Here is an 18644-nt window from a genome sequence, read left to right as displayed (position 1 = left end):
TCACAAACACTGGAATTTAAATGGTAAAAATTCAAAAATTCCTGCACCAGAATGCAGGAAATTAAGTTTTTTTTTTTTTTTTTTTTTTCCTCCTTTTTCCTCAGATTTTCTCCCATCCCAATGTTAGTCGTTATGCCAATTCCCAATCCCCTTCCTGGTCGCTGCGCACTTACCCCCCACAGTCGGTCTGGGAGAGTGGAGGCTATCACGTGCTTCCTCCGACACACGTCTAGCCAATCAACCGCTTCTTTTCACCTGGCAGCGCAGACTTTCACTGAGAGGGCGTAGCGTGTGGAAGGATCACACTATCCCACTTAGATCCTATCCGCACTTAGCAGGCGCAAGCTGGTGACAACCCCGGAGCTGTGAGCTGGATTCGAACAGGCGAATCCTAGCGTCACCGGGGTTGGTGACGAACGCAATCTCCGCTACGCCACCTAACCGCCCCTGAAATTAAGTCTTTGTAACAAAATAATTGTGTGTGTGTGTGTGTGTGTGTGTGTGTGTGTGTGTGTGTGTGTGTGTGCGTGCGTGCGTGAGAGAATGAAGGACAATTGCTTGCTGTGTGAGAGAGAGAGAGAGAGAGAGAGAGAGAGAGAGAGAGAGAGAGAGAGAGAGAGAGAGAGAGAGAGAGAGAGAGAGAGAGAGAAAGAGAGAGAGAGAATTAAGTACATTTGCTGAAATACAGTTGTTCTTAATTTTCTCACTTGCTATTTGAGAATGTTAGTTATTATGTTCTCAATGCCCCTTGCATTGTATGAGTTGTGTGGAAGCGTTTGCTAGTTCTAGTGCTACCCCTTTGTACATTGTGGCTGTGTCTGACAAAAGTTAACAATAAATAATGGTATTAGGAATACATTTGTGCATAGCTGAATAGACTGTATTTTAACGCCGGTCATATGGTGGTACTTGGAGAGCCAGCTACGTTCTCAGGTGGTACTTGGTGTAAAAAGTTTGAGAACCACTGCTATAGAGCAGGGGTTCCCAAACTTTTCAGGCCGGGACCTAGAAAATAAGGCGTCAGAGAGCCGCGGCCCAATGCACATCGTCAGGCTTTTTTTTATAATTTTTATTTGCCAGGCGACCGATTTTTTAAGCCAAATATCACTTCAATCCTATTAAGTTAGTTCAAGTTAGTTATTCATTTATATGTGCTATTTATGAGAGGGCTAACTTGTTGCAAAATAATAATGATAATAATAATAGCCTCATTAAAATACTATTGTTGCTTCGGTTGTTTTCAGCGTTTTATGTGCATAATCTGTTATTTAGTTTGAAATGTTCGTTGAAATAAGTAGATTTTTAGTTTTTGTTTATTTATTAAGTTAATATAAAACCATATAGTCACATTTTAGAATACAATAGAATAGAATTTTAGAATACAACTAGAAACACTGTCCTGGCCTGCTTCTAAGTTCAGTGGCCTGACAAAAAAAAAAAAAAAATTGGATTTTATAATTTTTTTTAAATCATCTCGCGGCCCTCCCGTGGCTGCTCGCGGCCCACATTTGGTTCGCGACCCCAACTTTGGGAACCACTGGAGGATACTTTGTAGGACATGACCTCGAGAACATTTGAACCTGTTTGGGGAGTGATTTCACACAGACACAACCAGGTATGAGGAAGATATGGATGGTGGTTTACCATTGTATCTTTGTTCCTGGATTGTAGCCAGCTCTTCATACCAACTCTTACATAACACACACACACACACACACACACACACACACACACACACACACACACACACACACACACACACACACACACACACACACACACACACACACACACACACACACACACACACACACACACACACACATATATATTTTATGCAGTGTGGGTGGTGATGATGATGATGATGATGATGATAGAAACCGCTGTGGCCCATACAGTTGAATGCTGGTATTACACTCACTGAGGGACACGAAGAAGTCAAGTCCGATGGGACATGGGAATCTCAAATACAAATCGGGATTGAAATAAAAAATGCATTTATATTAAACAATACAGAATATACAGCACTTCTTCTGGTCTTTAGGGTAAGCACTTAATCCCTCCCCCCTGAACATTTATGGAGATGCATGGGCCTTTTAAGTCAGTGATAAAAGTGTCTTTCAAGGATAAGTGAGCTCCTCCACTGATTATTATAGTTCAATATTTTATCACCAAAACCCCCCAAAAAGCATAAAAAGGGGGCCCTCGCACACAGGCCTAGTGCCCTTTTCAGCCTTTGAGCACAGTCTGCCCCTCTAAAGTCCTGTGCACGTCCTTGCTGTGCTGTCTGAGATCAGTCAGTCCACCATGCGCCACAGAAAACACACGCCTACATACTTTGCAGTTTGCTTTGTAAACATCTGCACTGACGCTATCAAGCCAGTGGTTTGCCTCTTCCCACTCGGGTCTGTATTTCTGGAGGCGTTTTGTCTTTTTAGGACGCGGTGGAGTCACAGTGTCTGCTGTAGACATTTTCAAAGCGTCTTCGAAAAGAAATCACGCAGCGCACAGACAGAGGCACAGAACTCTTCTTAGCAACGTGAAAGCGCTAATTCTCATTGGTCGGTGAGCTGCTGAGTGCACGCCCATCATACCAGAGTTGCCAAGTCTGTTTACTTACAGCAACTTTGACACAATTTTGCTTGTTTTTGTAGGTCGACTGGCTCATTTCTCTCACTAAACTGGCAACCTTAAAATACGGGACAAAGGGCGTCCCGTATCAGTTCAATATGGAACGCGTCTTTTAGTTTCCAATTACGGGACGATTCCGTATTTTAAGGGACGGGTGGCAACCCTACATATAACGTTACACAGCTATAGATAGTCTCCAGTTAATCTGGTATCATTACAACCCAAAACACGGTAAAATTAGCAATAACAGTAACGTTAGTACTAGTACTGGCTAACTAGGCCTAGCTACTAGCCAGAACCTTTGTGCCTAACTAATACTCATAGACTTGGTCACTTTCGGTAGCATGCTTGAACGGTAATGATTTATGTGTCGTGTCGTGTGGCTTATTTATTAATGGAGGTTACCACATATTTTTACAAGGTTAGAGATTAACCGATTATAGAAATTAGTAGCTAAATTGCAACTTGCGGTGGCTAGCTAGCTAGCTAGGTAACGAGTCCCAGCTAGCCACTAGCAGTAGCTGATAACGCGACAGACTAGCTGTGAAGAGCTAGCTAATTTAGTTCCACAACGTTCACAGTGCATGGTTAACACGACGCTATAGGCACAATGGATGGGTTGAGATATAAATACTGTGCTAACGAAACGAGATCTTACCTTGAGTCAGTGAAGACTATTCCGTGAAGAGGGTTTGTTGACCGTGAACATGAACATGACCGTCTGACTGACTGGAGTAGACAAAAGGCATGTCCGATAGTTCCCAGTGGGGGAGGGGTGTAGTGGGGGAGGGGTGTATCGAGCCCAGCTCTCTGCGTTGCTACCGGCTTGGCCGGCCGTCATACTAACACAATTGGCAGTGTTAGAGGGTGGGAAAGCCGGTGGGTGGGGATTGGCCGTTGTGGACAACGACTCCTACAGGTCGGTTGGGTGACGCCGGTGCGGCGGAAACAGGAAGTAGCGGGGGCAGCGTGAGCCTCCCACGCGTTACTCCGCGTTATTTTTTTTCGTAGCCGCATTTCTGGCAGACGCTCTCTGATTGGCCACTGACTGACGCTCTCTGATTGGCCACTGACGCGTTTGCCCAATCGCGTGACGAGCTGTGTCTTTGTCCATTTCCGCATCAAACAGCCTGCAAACTACCTGGCGTTCTATCACCATGCTCTAAGACAAACTCTAACCTTAACCAACTTCGAAAGAGTGCCTAAGCTTAACCGTCGAAAGAACTTGCCGTCACGCTCTAAGACAAACTCTAACCTTAACCAACTTCGAAAGAGTGCCTAAGCTTAACCAGTGTAGAAACAGGCGTCGGCCAATCAGAGAGCGTCTTGCCAGAAATACGGCTACGGAAAAAAATAACGCCGTTACTCCTCGCCACGTTCGAGCTGCTGCGGTGAAAAGATGCGACAGGCTGCCTCCTCGTGTACCGGAGGGGACACGTGATGCAAGGCTTCTATCCTCACTACAGCCGACCAGTGGGAGGCATAGTCTAGCAACGTTCAAGACAGGGGAGGGAAGAATGGGATAATACGAAATTGGGATGGGAGAAAATAAGGAGAAAAGGTGGATAAAAAAAAAAAAAAAAACTCACTCTTCATTTTCTTGCTTGGTGTTTTATAATTCAGATGTATTTGTTTGTTATCATTATTCTGTCATACTTCAAATTCAAAGTAGCAACCTATTGAAAATGCATATAGAGTATGTGGTTTCCCATATAGCTGGATCTTTACTGTTAATATATTGTGTAAGGGTGGCCAAGCATAGGAGGAAGAAGGAAGGAGGAACAATTGTAAAGCATTTTGGATAAAAGCGCTATATAAATGCAGCCATTTACCATTTATTTACCATTTACATGAAATGCAAATGTGTAAGTGCAAACCTCTTAACTCTAGAGGGCCCAGCCTAGCCCTGTGAAATGTTGAATTAAATAGGTGTACAATATTAGGAAATTCATTCTCGCAAAATGGCATGACAAGTGACTAGGACTGGCGGCTGAGTGGCGCAGTGGGCAAGGCGCTCGCCACTAACGCAGGATATGCTGGTATCGAGCCCAGCTCTCGGCGTTGCTACCGGCTTGGCCGGCCGTCATACTAACACAATTGGCAGTGTTAGAGGGTGGGAAAGCTGGTGGGTGGGGATTGGACGTTGTGGACAGCGACTCCTACAGGTCGGTTGGGTGACGCCGGTGCGGCGGAAACAGTAAGTAACGGGGGCAGCGTGAGCCTCCCACGCGTTACTCCTCGCCACTGAGAGTTTGAGCTGCTGCGGTGAAAAGATGCGACAGGCTGCCTCCTCGTGTACCGGAGGGGACACGTGATGCAAGGCTTCTATCCTCACTACAGCCGACCAGTGGGAGGCATAGTCTAACAACGTTCAAGACAGGGGAGGGAATAATTGGAATTACGAAATTGGGATGGGAGAAAAATTGAAAATGGGGAGAAAAAGTGGATACAAAAAAAATATTGGATTGCGACTCTGTATCGTGAGATACTCATTATTAAATGACATCCCACATAATAACCCACATCCCTATTATAGTGACTTTCATAGGTGTTGTGCTACAGTATCAAGTTACCCAGTTCCATGTGTAACTCAACTCCCTTCAGCCCAACCCTTCATGTTATAGGCTACAAAGAAAATACCCATTCAGAATTAATTAAATTTGAACTTTATTTGTCAGAACAGTGATTTAAATTGTGTTTTTTTCTGCAGAAATAAGCTAAATGTTTTACACGATCATCACAAATACCATCAATACAGTATCGTTATGGACCGAGAAAATACAAAGGAGAAATATGAGTATATTGAAGAAGCATTCTAGAGTTACACTAATTCGCAATAAGTGTGCATTATGGTGTGTTTGTATGTGTTGACTTGTCGTACAGAACTTGTAAGTCGCTTTGGATAAAAGCGTCAGCTAAATGACAAAATGTTAATTAAATGTATGTGCATGTGTGTATGTGTGTGTGTGCTTTCTTTAAGGTATCTTGCTTTTACTTTCTATGCCATACAGGAATAGAAGTTTGTACTGGAGCCACACCAGCACTGCATGCACTGAAATATGAAGCGTCCATCTTAGAGCACATCCCGATGAGCTTCAGACATACAAAGCAGAACTCCACCTGACAGCGGTGACAGATGACGTTCTTGCATCCTGTTCCCTTGTGCTCCTGTCTCTGACCGCAGGTGGGACAGGCTCGGAGGGAGGGGCACTTGACCCCCCCCACATCAAGAAGGGAGATGATCATGGCGTTCTTCAGAGTCTCCAGGTCATGGTTGATGCAGCCGTCGTTGTCGCAACGGTCAGACCGTGGACCTGGACCATTCCATGGCTTCAGACACTGCCAGCAGAACTCGTAGCTTCGCTTCTTGTCTGCTGTGCACACGGTGCACTGGACACTCAGGTTGGCGAGGTCCTCTCTCTCCAGAAGGGTTTTGCATCCTGGACACTGTTAGGGAAACGGGTATGGAGAAACGATAGGGATCAGAAAAGGACGTTTAGAATGTTTGTTGTCAAGTTAGAAAGTGTCTATTCTTTTTTTGATATTTTTTTGGCATTTTTATTGCTTTATTGGACAGACCCGGCAGAGAGGAATGATGGGAGAAGATATAGAGGGGGAGGACATGCGGCAAAGGTCACCGGGTCCGGGAGTCGAACCCGGGACGCCTATTGCTTATTAACAGCGGAGCAGTGCTGCCGTTGCTTCCGCGTTTTCCCTGATTGGCTGCGACACGCCCCGCGGCAGGCGCGGCAACCGCAGAGCGGAGCGGCAGAGCTTGCGGCATTATGTAGCCCTAATCCGCCATGATTTTCATTCGAAGCTCAGCTCACCTGGCAGCGCAGCGGTCCTGCGGTCCTGCGGTCCGTTGTTGACAAGTTCGAATCCCATAATTTTTTTTTTTTTAACGTGTATTCTTTCGCCGGTTAAGGTTAGGCATGGTTAAGGTTAAGGTTAAGGTTAGGCATTGTTTCGGAGTTGGTTAAGGTTAGAACGGTTAAGTTTAGGCGCTGTTAAGGAGCTGGTTAAGGTTAGAGTTTGTCTTAGAGAATGGCAATAGACAGCCTATTTCCGCACTGCCGCTCTCTCGCGCTGCCGCGGTCACATGGTCAAATTGTCACATTCTTGCACTGCTCCGCTGTTAGAAAGCAACACTCACCCGGGACGTCCGTGTTGCACCGCAGTACGTCACCCTGGCTATTCTTTTATATCACTAGAACTCCCTCCACCAACCACATCACTCCTGTTCTCCACCAACTTCACTGGCTGCCTGTTAAGTCACACACTGACTACAAAGTATTACTACTCACCTTCAATGCCCTCCATAACCTAGCCCCTCCTTATCTCACAGAACTTCTCCAGTCCTACACTCAGATCCTCCTCTTCCTTCCAACTTGTCACTCCCCCTTCCCGTCTGACTACCATGGGATCCAGAGCCTTCTCCCGCTGTGCCCTCAGCCTCTGCAGTGGTGCGTTGGTGATTTCATACCTGGTTGCACTGTATTTTAATGACGCCACGTGCATTTTATGCCCGCGCATTCACATAAATGTTCCCTCGCGTGCGCACAGAAAAAAGACTGCCTAATTGCCTCTATAGGAATGGAATGTAACACATTTCATTCACAAGTTTTGTGTGGGTACTTGGCGCAACAGTAGAGTGCAGCGCATTCCTGTGTGCACGTGCGTGCACATCCATGCATGTGCGTGTGAGTGCTTCTGCTCACAGACCCGGTTGCACATGACCAACACACCCCTGCGCCTCTGGAATTTCCTACCACAAGACATCCACGCAATAGACATCCTCCACACCTTTGTTTCCCGTCTCAAAACAAATCTGTTCATTCTGGCATATTCACTTTCATTTTAAGTTTATTATAACTGCTCCCCTATGTGTAACTCTGTAATATTGTGTTTTTACTGTGTGTAATTGTATTTGTTTTTAACCCTGTATGGCGACCTTGGGTGTTTTGAAAGGCGCCTTTAAATAAAATGCATTATTATTATTATTATTACAATATTAGAATACTCACATCTTTGAATTCACAATATTCCGCAGCAGCCAGGTGGGCGATCTTTTCTTCAAAGTGCCGCATCTCTTCAGCCGTCAGCACAGCCAGTCTACGCACCTCTTGATAGGGCCACAAGGCATTGCACTTCTGCAGGGTGCCATTCTTCAGTGCAGGGCACAGAAATAGTGTACTGGCCCTGGAATTAAATAGATGACAAACAGTACAAATTCAGCAGGCTGGTCATCCCAATGGAGCTAACTGGGTCTTGCTGGGGCCGGGGTGAATAACCACGCCTACCATTGAGTTGATATATTGTAATTGTATATACTTACTATATAGATATATATCTGCACTGCACACCTTTTAGAACTGTATATAGTCATCTTGCTGTTATTTTATTTTATGCTATTTTTATTTTCGTTTATTTATATTATATTGGATGCTGCTATGGTCGAGGAACCACAACGAAGTGAATTTCACTATTTTTTTGCTGTAAGGTATTGAATGACGTGACAATAAAGGAATCTGAATATATAATTACCATGTCTCAGTTGTTAAATTATCTGAAAGCAACAACATAAGGAGTGTGTTAAATGGTAATTTGGGGGAAAGTGATCGTCATAAATGAGGTAAAAGCTCTGGCTAGCACTTGTTGACCCAGTTCATGGAATGATTAAAGACCATCACTGTAAACACACAGATTAGCATTTCGTCTTCATAAGAGAAAGGCATATTGAACAATATACAGTATGAATTCGTACCAAGTCGAGAACATTGGTGCTTGAACATTATCATAACACAATGTTGACGTTGCTTTTAGAATGTGATCTCGAAAGGAGGTGATGGAAGAAAGGTACCTGGTCCACCACGCTGCGACACCACCCTGTGAGAGATTCTGGGGTGACAGCATGGCCACAGGACATCTCTGCTCTTAGAGAAATGTCTCCATCTTCTGGAGCTGGGCTGCACAACAATCAGAATCAGAATCAGAAAGGTCTTTGTTGCCAAGTAAGTTAGCTACCTTACACATACAAGGAATTTGATTTGGTCATTTGGTGCGACATTATCGGGTAGAATAAAATAAAAGGTAGAATGAGATCAAATGGAATATAAACGAAATTAAAATAGAATTACAATATAATATAATTATAATTATAATTATAATTATAAAATAAAATAGGACAGGGCTGTACAAATAATTGTGCACGATGTGGTCGAGACAACATCAACAACGACAACAGTAATATACTGTCCATCACTTATATCGCAGAATGAGTTAGTTACAAGTTTATTTACGTGACATTGATACAAAAGTATTAGTCTGATGTGTACTTACTGTTACAAGATAACTCTCACGAAATATTGCGTACATCGCACTTTACCAAATAGGTTTTTCATTATACTCATGCAGTGATCCGGTCTGTTTACAAATTTGAGCGTGGTGTCATCGGGATCATATATGCCTTCTCCCCGCCTTGTATTTTGTTTAAATCTAAACCGACACGTTACCGCTTTAGGGCGGGAGGCGGCCGGGAGCCAGGTCCACCCCTCAGGATGTTTTTTGCTACCTTTTTTTCATTCTTATTTCCAGTGGTGCAGTGGCAAATTGACAGTAGGTCAAACGCTCCACGCGCGTGCACGCACAGTTTTTTTTTGCTGCTCTCGTCCTGCAGCTGGATACTATTGCCTCACAGCGCGGCCGTCAGCGCGCGGCCCAGAGAGCGCCGCTGGCTCTGCGGCTCTGCAGCTGCATGCTTCTCCGGGAGTCCGGTTGGATAATGCCATGTAAAAAGCGATTGCGCGTACTTCAGCCTCAGTGAGCGAGGTATAACACCGTTATACCGAGCTATACCAGCACTGCAACACTGCTTATTTCATTGTTATCCCATACCTTGGGCCATCACGAGTTGATAATGACCACCCCCAAATCAACGCCGTTTGCGTCTATATTAATCCCAGCCGAAGAGTGCAAGAGCGCTTCCGCATTTTGCCCTGATTGGCCCCGGTAAGGTAACGCCCTCCAAATGCGCATTTTCTTTTTCCCAGCTCAGACGCCGAAATGGTCATACATGTATATTATCGCGACGCGGACCAGATTCACTCGCAACGCCATAACGTTATTTCCCTGTACATTGCAAAGTTAACACAAAGCAGAGCTGTCAACTGTACTTTACATATTATCCAAACGAGGACCACATAAGTTCACATAACGCCATAACACGCCATAACGTTATTTCCCTGTACATTGTAACGTTAACACAACTCAGCTGTCAACTGTACTTTACATATTATCCAAACGAGGACCACATAACGCCATAATACGCTATGACGTTATTTCCCTGTACATTGTAACATTAACACAACGCAGCTGTCAACTGTACTTTACATGATTATTATCCAAACGAGGACCACATAACACCAGCCCATAACACGCCATAACGTTATTTCCCTGTACATTGTAACGTTAACACAACGCAGCTGTCAACCATAGTTATTTCGCTGTACATTGTAACGTTACATATTATCCAAACGAGGACCACATAACCGCATCGCTGCTTCAGCATAATTGTTTGTGTTATTTCCGGGTGATACCTCGCGCACCCTGGTAACTGAGTACCCAGCACTCTCTGCGACTGTAGAGGCGCTCTATGTACCGCAGGTACTTTTCATACCTGCAATTGATCAAATAAGGAAACAAACACAGAAGATGCACATTGAGCTGTACTGTACTGTACCCATTCTGCAATCTGTTAATAAACTTTTCAATCAATCAATCAAATACATGGATGTAATGACAGCAAGAAGAGGTAGACACATATATGAAGTATGCAAACATCGCCTGCTGCATCCATCGCGTATATATATATTATAATATATATACCGTATTAGCGCTTTAATATGGCGTGTTCTGTGATTAATGTGATTGACCAGCGTTAATGTGATTGACCAGCGTTGAACCAAAGGCTTTAATATGGCGCGTTCTGGCATCTGTGATTAACCGTGTTGAATGGGTGTCTGAACCAAGCGAGGACCTCATGCGCATGCGCGGCGAGCACCTGGGCGAAGGAAAAGGAAATGCGCATTGCTTACAGGCGAATGGCGAAGATGCGGAAGCGCTCTTGCACTCTTCGGCTGGGATTAATATAGACGCGCCCTGCGTGGCCTCAGGGGCCAAAAAACCCTCCTTTTGGGAAAAGCTTCTGGCGAAATTATGTAATTGCAAATATGAGGGTACTGCAACTGCATAAATGGTCAGATAAGTCTGAAACTTTGCATGGTGTATCCTGACACATAGGGGAAAAGTATCAGAATAATACTCTGGAGCTTACTACCTTTCTATTGTCAAATATCACCCTCAGAATACCCCAAAAGACAAAAGAAATTCTGTCCGCCTGACAAATTGTCATCAAAAGTGATAGTTTTCAAGTATTTTATTATACATGTTGTTAGATATTTAGTATCCCTTCATTTAAGAATGACTCAGTATTTAAACAATAGTCTTTTATTGTATCTTCTGTTCTCGTGCTTCAGCACGCCGCTTGCTCTCAGTCTGCAAACTCTGGAGTGCACCCGCCGCGTCAGCTCCAATGACGTCACCACGTAACAGCGTGGTACGTCCATACACAACATCCCCTCCTTACTAGGACATAAACTCCAAGGTCCCATACAGAAATGTGTGTGAATTCAATTACTTTCTTTTTTCACTTACAGGATACCCTTCAATTCTGTTACCTGTTATCAAAAATAAACAAATGTTCACCATGAACAAAACTCCACCTTTCAATTAGTGAATGCATGTAAATATCATTGAGCATGAATAATAATACATAATACATAACAATATCTGGCACCCACTCTTTTTTTTTTTTTTTTTTTGTGTGCCAGACAGGCTCATTTCACTTAATGACAAAATCCATCAATCTCTGAGGCATTTTGGTCTGTCTGTGGGGTCTCTCATACCTAGCCATAGGCGGTGTGGCTTTGGGTGTGGACACCCTAGTGTGAGTCTCTGCTTCGGACTCTGTGTCAGGTGTGTTTTCCTTCTCCTCACCCTCAGTCCATGTTAATCGAGTCTTGCTGGACGATTGTGGAGCAGGATCCTCTGTGTAGTACCTCTTGACGAACGTAGTGTTCCTGGAATAGGTCGCTCCACTTGGTGATTGGACAACCACATTGTTCCCATCTCTACTGATGACCTTGTGTGGTGTCTTGTCAAAGGCTGTTGTAAACTTGTCTGTTTTGTCTTGTTTGAGTAAGACTTGGTCTCCCACTGATACATCAGAGTATTTTGCTCTGGCCCAAATATGAAAGCTGTGTCTTTCTTGGTAAGCCTCCGCAGTGGCTCTGATATGCTAGCAAACTGTGGTATAAAACGGCTACTATACCCTGCTAGGCCCAGAAAACTACGGGTCTCAGAGGCGTTCTCAGGCTCTCGTGCCTCTGCTATTGCTCTCACCCTTTCTGTGGTGGGGCCTATGCCCTTCTGTGAGAGTAACATGCCCATGAAAATCAACTTGTCCATGTTAAACTGACACTTTTCTTTGTTTAGAGTCAGCCCACAGTCCTCTAGTCTCTTCAGAACTGCATGGAGTCGTTTTTCATGAGTCTCCTGATCTGGGGCATGAACAATTATGTCATCGGATATATTTTCTACCCCCTCAATGCCCGCTGTAGCAGTGGCTATCTCATGTTGATACTGTTCACTAGCTGATGACACTCCAAATATGAGTCTCTTGTACCTGTAGGTACCTGTGTGTACTGCAAACGTAGTGATACCCCTGGACTCTGGTGTGAGCTCTAATTGGTGGTATCCCCATTTCAAATCCAGTTTACTGAAAATGACAGACCCGTTCATTCCCTGTAATAGCTCATCCACTGTGGGTATTGGATATCTCCCTCTGATGATAGCTGCATTAGCTCTTCTCATGTCTAGACACATCCTGATGTCGTCCTCATTAGCTTTTGGTGCAATTACAACAGGGTTATGTAGGTCCCTCAACCTTCTCAATAATGTCCATGTCTAGCAGCTGATTTACTTTCTTCTCTACTGCTTCCCTCGGGTGAAATGGCACCCTCCTCAGGGGTTGTACCACTGGTGTTACACTCTCATCAATATGCAAACTGATTTGCCTTGTGTTCAGTTTACCAACACCTTTAAACAGTATTGCCTCTGTATTTCAGACTTAGCTTCTGTCACTGCTGCTATGTTTGTGCCCACCCTCAGTACACCTAACTCAATAGCAGTCTTCCTGCCTAGCAGCGGCTCCCCCCGTCCCTGTATTACAGTGAACTCTGCTTCAGTGTCACACTTTCCCACCTTAACATGACATTTGAATATACCCAATACTGGAAGAGGCACCTTGGAAGAGTATGTATACAGCGGTTTGTTAGCTGCCTTGGTAGAAACACACTTAATATTTTTACTCTTAAGCATTTTCCATGTGTTCTCATCTACAATGTTACTTGATGCACCTGAATCAATTAACATAAGTAAATCTACTCCCCCAACGTCAAATGTGACCCTTTCAGTATTTGAATCATCTTCAACCACAAATGCATAGTCTCTGTTCCCAGTGTTCTGATCCTCAGTTTCAACACATCTCACAGTCTGTCTTTCTTTACCTTTGGATTTACAGACTTTGGCATAATGTCCTTTTCCATTACACTTTCTGCATGTCTGTCCTCTTGCCGGGCATGCAGAATCGTTGGCCAGATGATCCCCGTGTCCACATCTGCAGCACACTTTATCCGATTTGGATTTCTCTTTTCCTTCTCCACGATCTCCACGATCTCCACGAGGCGATGGTCTCCACTTTTGGACTTGGCCCTCTTTCTTGAAGACACGGTTCACCGTCTCTCTCCCCTCAGCGCCGTCACTCATCTTCATCGCCGCCATTTGCAGCTCCACTCTTTCACACTGCGACGCTATTTCTAACGCACGTGGCAGCAAAAGTTGTGGTTCCTCCAGTAACTTTCTCCGTACATAGTCCGACGTGCCCCTGCTCAGCACCGCATCCCTTATTTGGTTGCTAATGTCCGCAGCAAATGCACAGTCTCTAGCAGCCTGACGAAGCCTCGTCACAAACTGCTGTACAGTTTCACCTGGTTTCTGTGATACTTGGTAGAAAGCCTGGCGCGCAAACGCAGTATTTACCTGCGGCACAAAGTAGTCATTTAGCGCCTTAACAGCCTTAGCATAGTCCGTCGGTCCTCCCCCGTCGGGCAATGTAGCGAATATATCTTGTACGTCTGTACCTGCATGATGTAAGAGCATGGCCCTTCTTCTCTGTCTCACTGTGGCGTCCACACCGACAGATAGAATCATCCCTTTTCCGTCAGCGTACAGCTCAAACGCCATTAGCCACCTGGTCCACCTCGGTCCCAGTGTAGCAGGCTCGTTGTAGCATTCAAACTTCGGCACGTTGTCCATGTTCTCTTCTCAACACCGTGATAACTCTACTCTTCCGAGTTTATCCTCGTCGCCATTGTTAGATATTTAGTATCCCTTCATTTAAGAACGACTCAGTATTTAAACAATAGTCTTTTATTGTATCTTCTGTTCTCGTGCTTCAGCACGCCGCTTGCTCTCAGTCTGCAAACTCTGGAGTGCACCCGCCGCGTCAGCTCCAATGACGTCACCACGTAACAGCGTGGTACGTCCATACACAACACATGTTGCTGCTTCACATGGATATAAAAACGTCCCACATTTATAAGCTTCAATTTAAGTCCAAGATTACCTTTCTATCTAGAATATTACACCTGCTATGACCAACGTTCTCCATTGTACCTCAAATCGAGAAAATAGAACATTTCTTCTCTTTTTTTTCTCCCTTATTTTTTATATCTAAAAAATATATTAAACAAGAGTTGAGACTTAAGTAATGTAATGCTATACTATCTGGAGTTAATTACATGAAAAGTGAACAATGTTACGCCCCCTGGTGGACGGGGTATCACAGTGCAACATAAAACAGATTGAGCAAAGGAGGGTTCAGTCACAGAAAACCCGGTAACCAAATATGAAATGTATTGAAGAACAAAGTCCAGGCAACACAATGAACAAAATGACTAGTGTGCAGTCTGTTATCAAGAAGTAAATAGAATCAACATAACTAAACTGTAGATAGATATTCTAGCCAAATGGAGAAAATAAAATACAGCTCAAACTAAAAATAGAATACATTTCTTTGGTTCTTAGACCCCTTTTGCTGCTTACTCTATTTGCTGTGATCCATTAGCTGACTATAAAACTATGATAATTTTTATTATAATTGTAATCATCATTTTCCTCCTCCTCTTCCTCCTCCTCCTCCTCATCATCATCATCCATATTTGTATGGGTTTCATCTGCTAAGTCATCTTCATCCGTTTCTTCTTCTGCCAAGACATCGACGAGGGCTTTGGGGATGACGTCACCCTCAAACCACAGTGGTTCTAGCTTGCCAGTCTCTGTGTTAATGTGAATCCATGGTCGAGAGGGGATGGGATCTCCGGGTAGTGCTCATGAGCCCTCTTCCAGACACATGCCTGGAAGTTGACTCTTCTCATGTGCTGTAAGAGGACCCTCTTGCAAGGTGGGAAGGTGGAGAGGTCAACGGAGATACCCTGTCGAAGCTCAAGGCTTGAGCCACACATCTTGACTTTAATCTCTCTTGCCTCATCAACCTTCTTGATTCGACGACTGAAACCATAGAGGCGACAGGTGAACTCTTCTACACCACTGAGAATCCACTCATCAAGCTCCCAAGAGTTCCCCACTTCAGCAAAGATCTGGATAAACTTTTCTGATTAAGAATCTTCATCTGTTGCACCTTCCCTTTGCCTTTGAATGCTGATGTGCAGTCAGCACCAATGAATGACCAGTATGATGAATTGAAAATGGGGGACCCTGATGTAAACAAGACGAAAGTCTTTCTCTGGTCTGCATCCCCTTAACAATTGTATGTATTGAGCTGTACTGTATTGTACCCATTCTGCAATCTGTTAATAAAGTTTTCAATCAATCAATCAATCAATCAATCAATCAATCAAATGCGTGCAAGGCCAGGAGAGCTGAAATGTGTTCCTCTGAGTAATCTTCAGCCAGCTGGTTGATGTTGATCAGTCTATCTCCCATGTCAAAGAGGATGTTGACAGTTGATGACTTGGCATAATACAGGAGGATGAAGAAAATGTCAGAGTCTTTTGCTCTGACTCTGACTGTTGTGATGTGAGGCCTTTTGGTTTGGATATACTGCATGTAAATGATTACCCTCACATCCGTTTCTTAATGTTTTGAACAGATCTCAGGTAGAAGCTCTTTAGACATCACTCCAGCATTGCATGCTTGGCCAGCCTCTACAAAAATAACAGGCCTTCGGAGGATGTCTTTCATCATATCTTCAGAGCTCCAGTGATCCAGAAGTAAATGAATGAGGGCCTTCTTTTTTTCATCATTTGTGAGAAAACCATTCCAATCAGTGGGCCGATGAACATTTAGCCCCTTCACCATAAAACGTTCACCACAACCTCTGCGATCCCTCTCAGCTGATTTTGGTGAATGAAGACGGTCAAGGTCAGTGTCTGCTGAATAGTTTCAGCTGCAGCCGGTAGACTTTTGAAGGTGCGCTCTGATATATTCTTCATTGTTCGTGGCACATCACGCATGTAGAATGAGGAGTTTCCATCTTGAATGAGAGCACATTGGCTTGGGGAAGGAAGTTGGGCATTCTCAGCATCTTTGATCATGTAGTTGTAGTTAATTTAGTTTGCTTTGTTGGTTTTTGCGGAAAAAACTATCGATTGTTGAGATGGAGTATGGCGTCAGAGTCAAGGGATAGGTCATTAGGTCAGAGATGCTTATTTGTTGACTTGAGTTGTTGTGATTTGACAAAGATCTGAAAGATGAACCCACTTGTGGCCTTGTACTGGATCACTTAAGATATGGGATAACTGGAAATAATAATGAAAAAAAGGTAGCAAAAAACATCCTGAGGGGTGGACCTGGCTCCCGGCCTACTTCTTCTCACCCAGAGACTCAGGACAGTGTGAGAGGAGACGATGGTGGAGAACAAGTTTTTCTTTCAGCTTCGCCACTTTCACTTCTCCCATGTCCCTAGCAGAAGCAGAAGTCACGTGGTTTACACCATAGATATCACATGTGTTTATATCTATGGTTTACACTCTCCAACATGTATTAGCCAAATGTACACATATCCACCCAAATACTTGTGTGTCCAATTTATCTTGTACTTAAGGTTGGTTGTTTATGTGGTTAGTTAGCAAGTTAGGGGATCAGAGCCATTTATTAAGCCATGTATTACCAAGGAGGAGTTTGTGCACCTGTTCTCTAGTCAAACGTAACCAGGGGATTTCCAGAGACAGTAAATACAATATATAATAGCATTTCAAACAAAATTAAAAACATCAAAACCATGACTTTAGCTATACAATAATGTATAGAATACGGCACAGTTCATAATGTACAGCAACATTTTTACTGAATAATCTCCACTCAGGAAAACTGGTTCATGAATAGTTTAAGCTTGATACAACTTATTTAATCGACTCACAGTATAGTCAGAGGTCTTTGGCGTTTACTGTGCCTCACTGCATCACTGAGCACAGAGTAACAGTTACCATCTTCCTGGACTCTTACTATTGAAACAGCACTGTGCAATATTACACCTACTGTAGACTTCAGTATATTTGTACTGTATTTATTTACTGTATATTTTATTCCATTTTCATTCTATTTTATTCTATTCTTATCTTAGGCAATTTGATTTGTTTTGTTATTCTTATTCGTGACCTGTTCTGTCTAAATGTTTAATGTTGAGCGATTTGCAGTGTCAAATTTCCCTCTGGATAATAAAAGTATTTCTATTATATTCTATTCTATAAGAACATCGTGCTCTGTCCCTTCCTTTAGAGGGCCTCTGTGTTTCAAGTTTCAAGTTCAAGTTTCTTTATTAGTTGTCATAGTAAAATACAGAATACTTTTCCATGAAATGCTTTTTTCTGTATATGAGCTCATGGGAGTGTAGTTGATGTTTTGTTGTGTCATTGTCGTTGAGCATCCTGATGGCCTGGGGATAGAAGCTCCTTCTGAGTCTCTCTGTACTGGCCATGAGACTCCGGTATCGCTTGCCTGACCGCAGCAGTTCAAAGAGGCAGTTGTTTGGGTGGCTAGAGTCTTTGATTATTCTCTTAGCCTTGCCCCTGCAACGCTTGTTGTAAATGTCCTGGAGAGTGGGAAGCCCACCTCCAATTGTGCGTTCGGCTGAACGGGCAACTCTCTGTAGTCTGCTACGGTCTTGTGCTTTGCTATTCCCAAAACAGGAGGTGATGTTACCAGTCAGGATGCTCTCTATTGTGCATGAGTAGAAGTTTGTTATTTGAACCGAAGAGAATGGACTCTGTTTTGCCCATGTGTAATGATAGTTTGTTAGAGTCCAGTCTCTTCGGTTCAAATAACAAACTCAGCAAGACCGACGGCTTCTCAGTTGCAGTGGGTGACAATATTGTCACAAGGAAAGACGAAATTACCTACCTGGGTTCCATCCTAGAGGCAAATCTTTCCTGTGACAAAATGGCATCCAATGTAATAAAAAAAGTCAACCAACGAACTAGATTCTTGTACCGGATCTCCTCTCTGGTAAACAAGAATACCCTGAAGACTCTGGCAGGAGCACTCATTCAAGGGTACTACGACTATGCGTGCACCTCATGGTACCAAAGCACCTCAAAGGCACTTAAAACAAAATTACAAACATCACAAAACAAACTGGTCAGACTACTACTTGACCTTACCCCCAGAACCCACCTCACCCCTGCCCACTTTGACAACCTAGGATGGCTTAGAGTAGACGACAGAGTACAGCAACTTGCAATGGGCCTGGTCTACAAGATACACTATACGACTAAGGTACCCATGTACATGTCAAAATACTTCCCAAAGGTCAGTGAATACCACAACCACTACACCAGAGGAAGCTCAACAAATCATGTTAAACCCAGATTCGG

General features: G+C 43.8%; 1 pseudogene across 1 annotated transcript; it reads right to left on the bottom strand.

The window, feature by feature from the left end:
* Window positions 1-5281: 5281 nt before the first annotated feature.
* Window positions 5282-14067, bottom strand: LOC311233411 (annotated as a pseudogene). Its single transcript, XR_014621067.1, has 5 exons — window positions 13792-14067; window positions 12023-12120; window positions 8495-8600; window positions 7659-7833; window positions 5282-6078 (listed from the first exon to the last, which is right to left on the bottom strand). The product of XR_014621067.1 is annotated as an uncharacterized misc_RNA (transcript).
* Window positions 14068-18644: the final 4577 nt, after the last annotated feature.

This window comes from Notolepis coatsorum (assembly GCF_963971535.1).
Source record: "Notolepis coatsorum genome assembly, chromosome: 8".
Taxonomy (NCBI): domain Eukaryota; kingdom Metazoa; phylum Chordata; class Actinopteri; order Aulopiformes; family Paralepididae; genus Notolepis; species Notolepis coatsorum.
The sequence above is the reverse complement of the archived record's forward strand: the minus strand, read 5'-3'. Positions and strand labels throughout refer to the sequence as shown.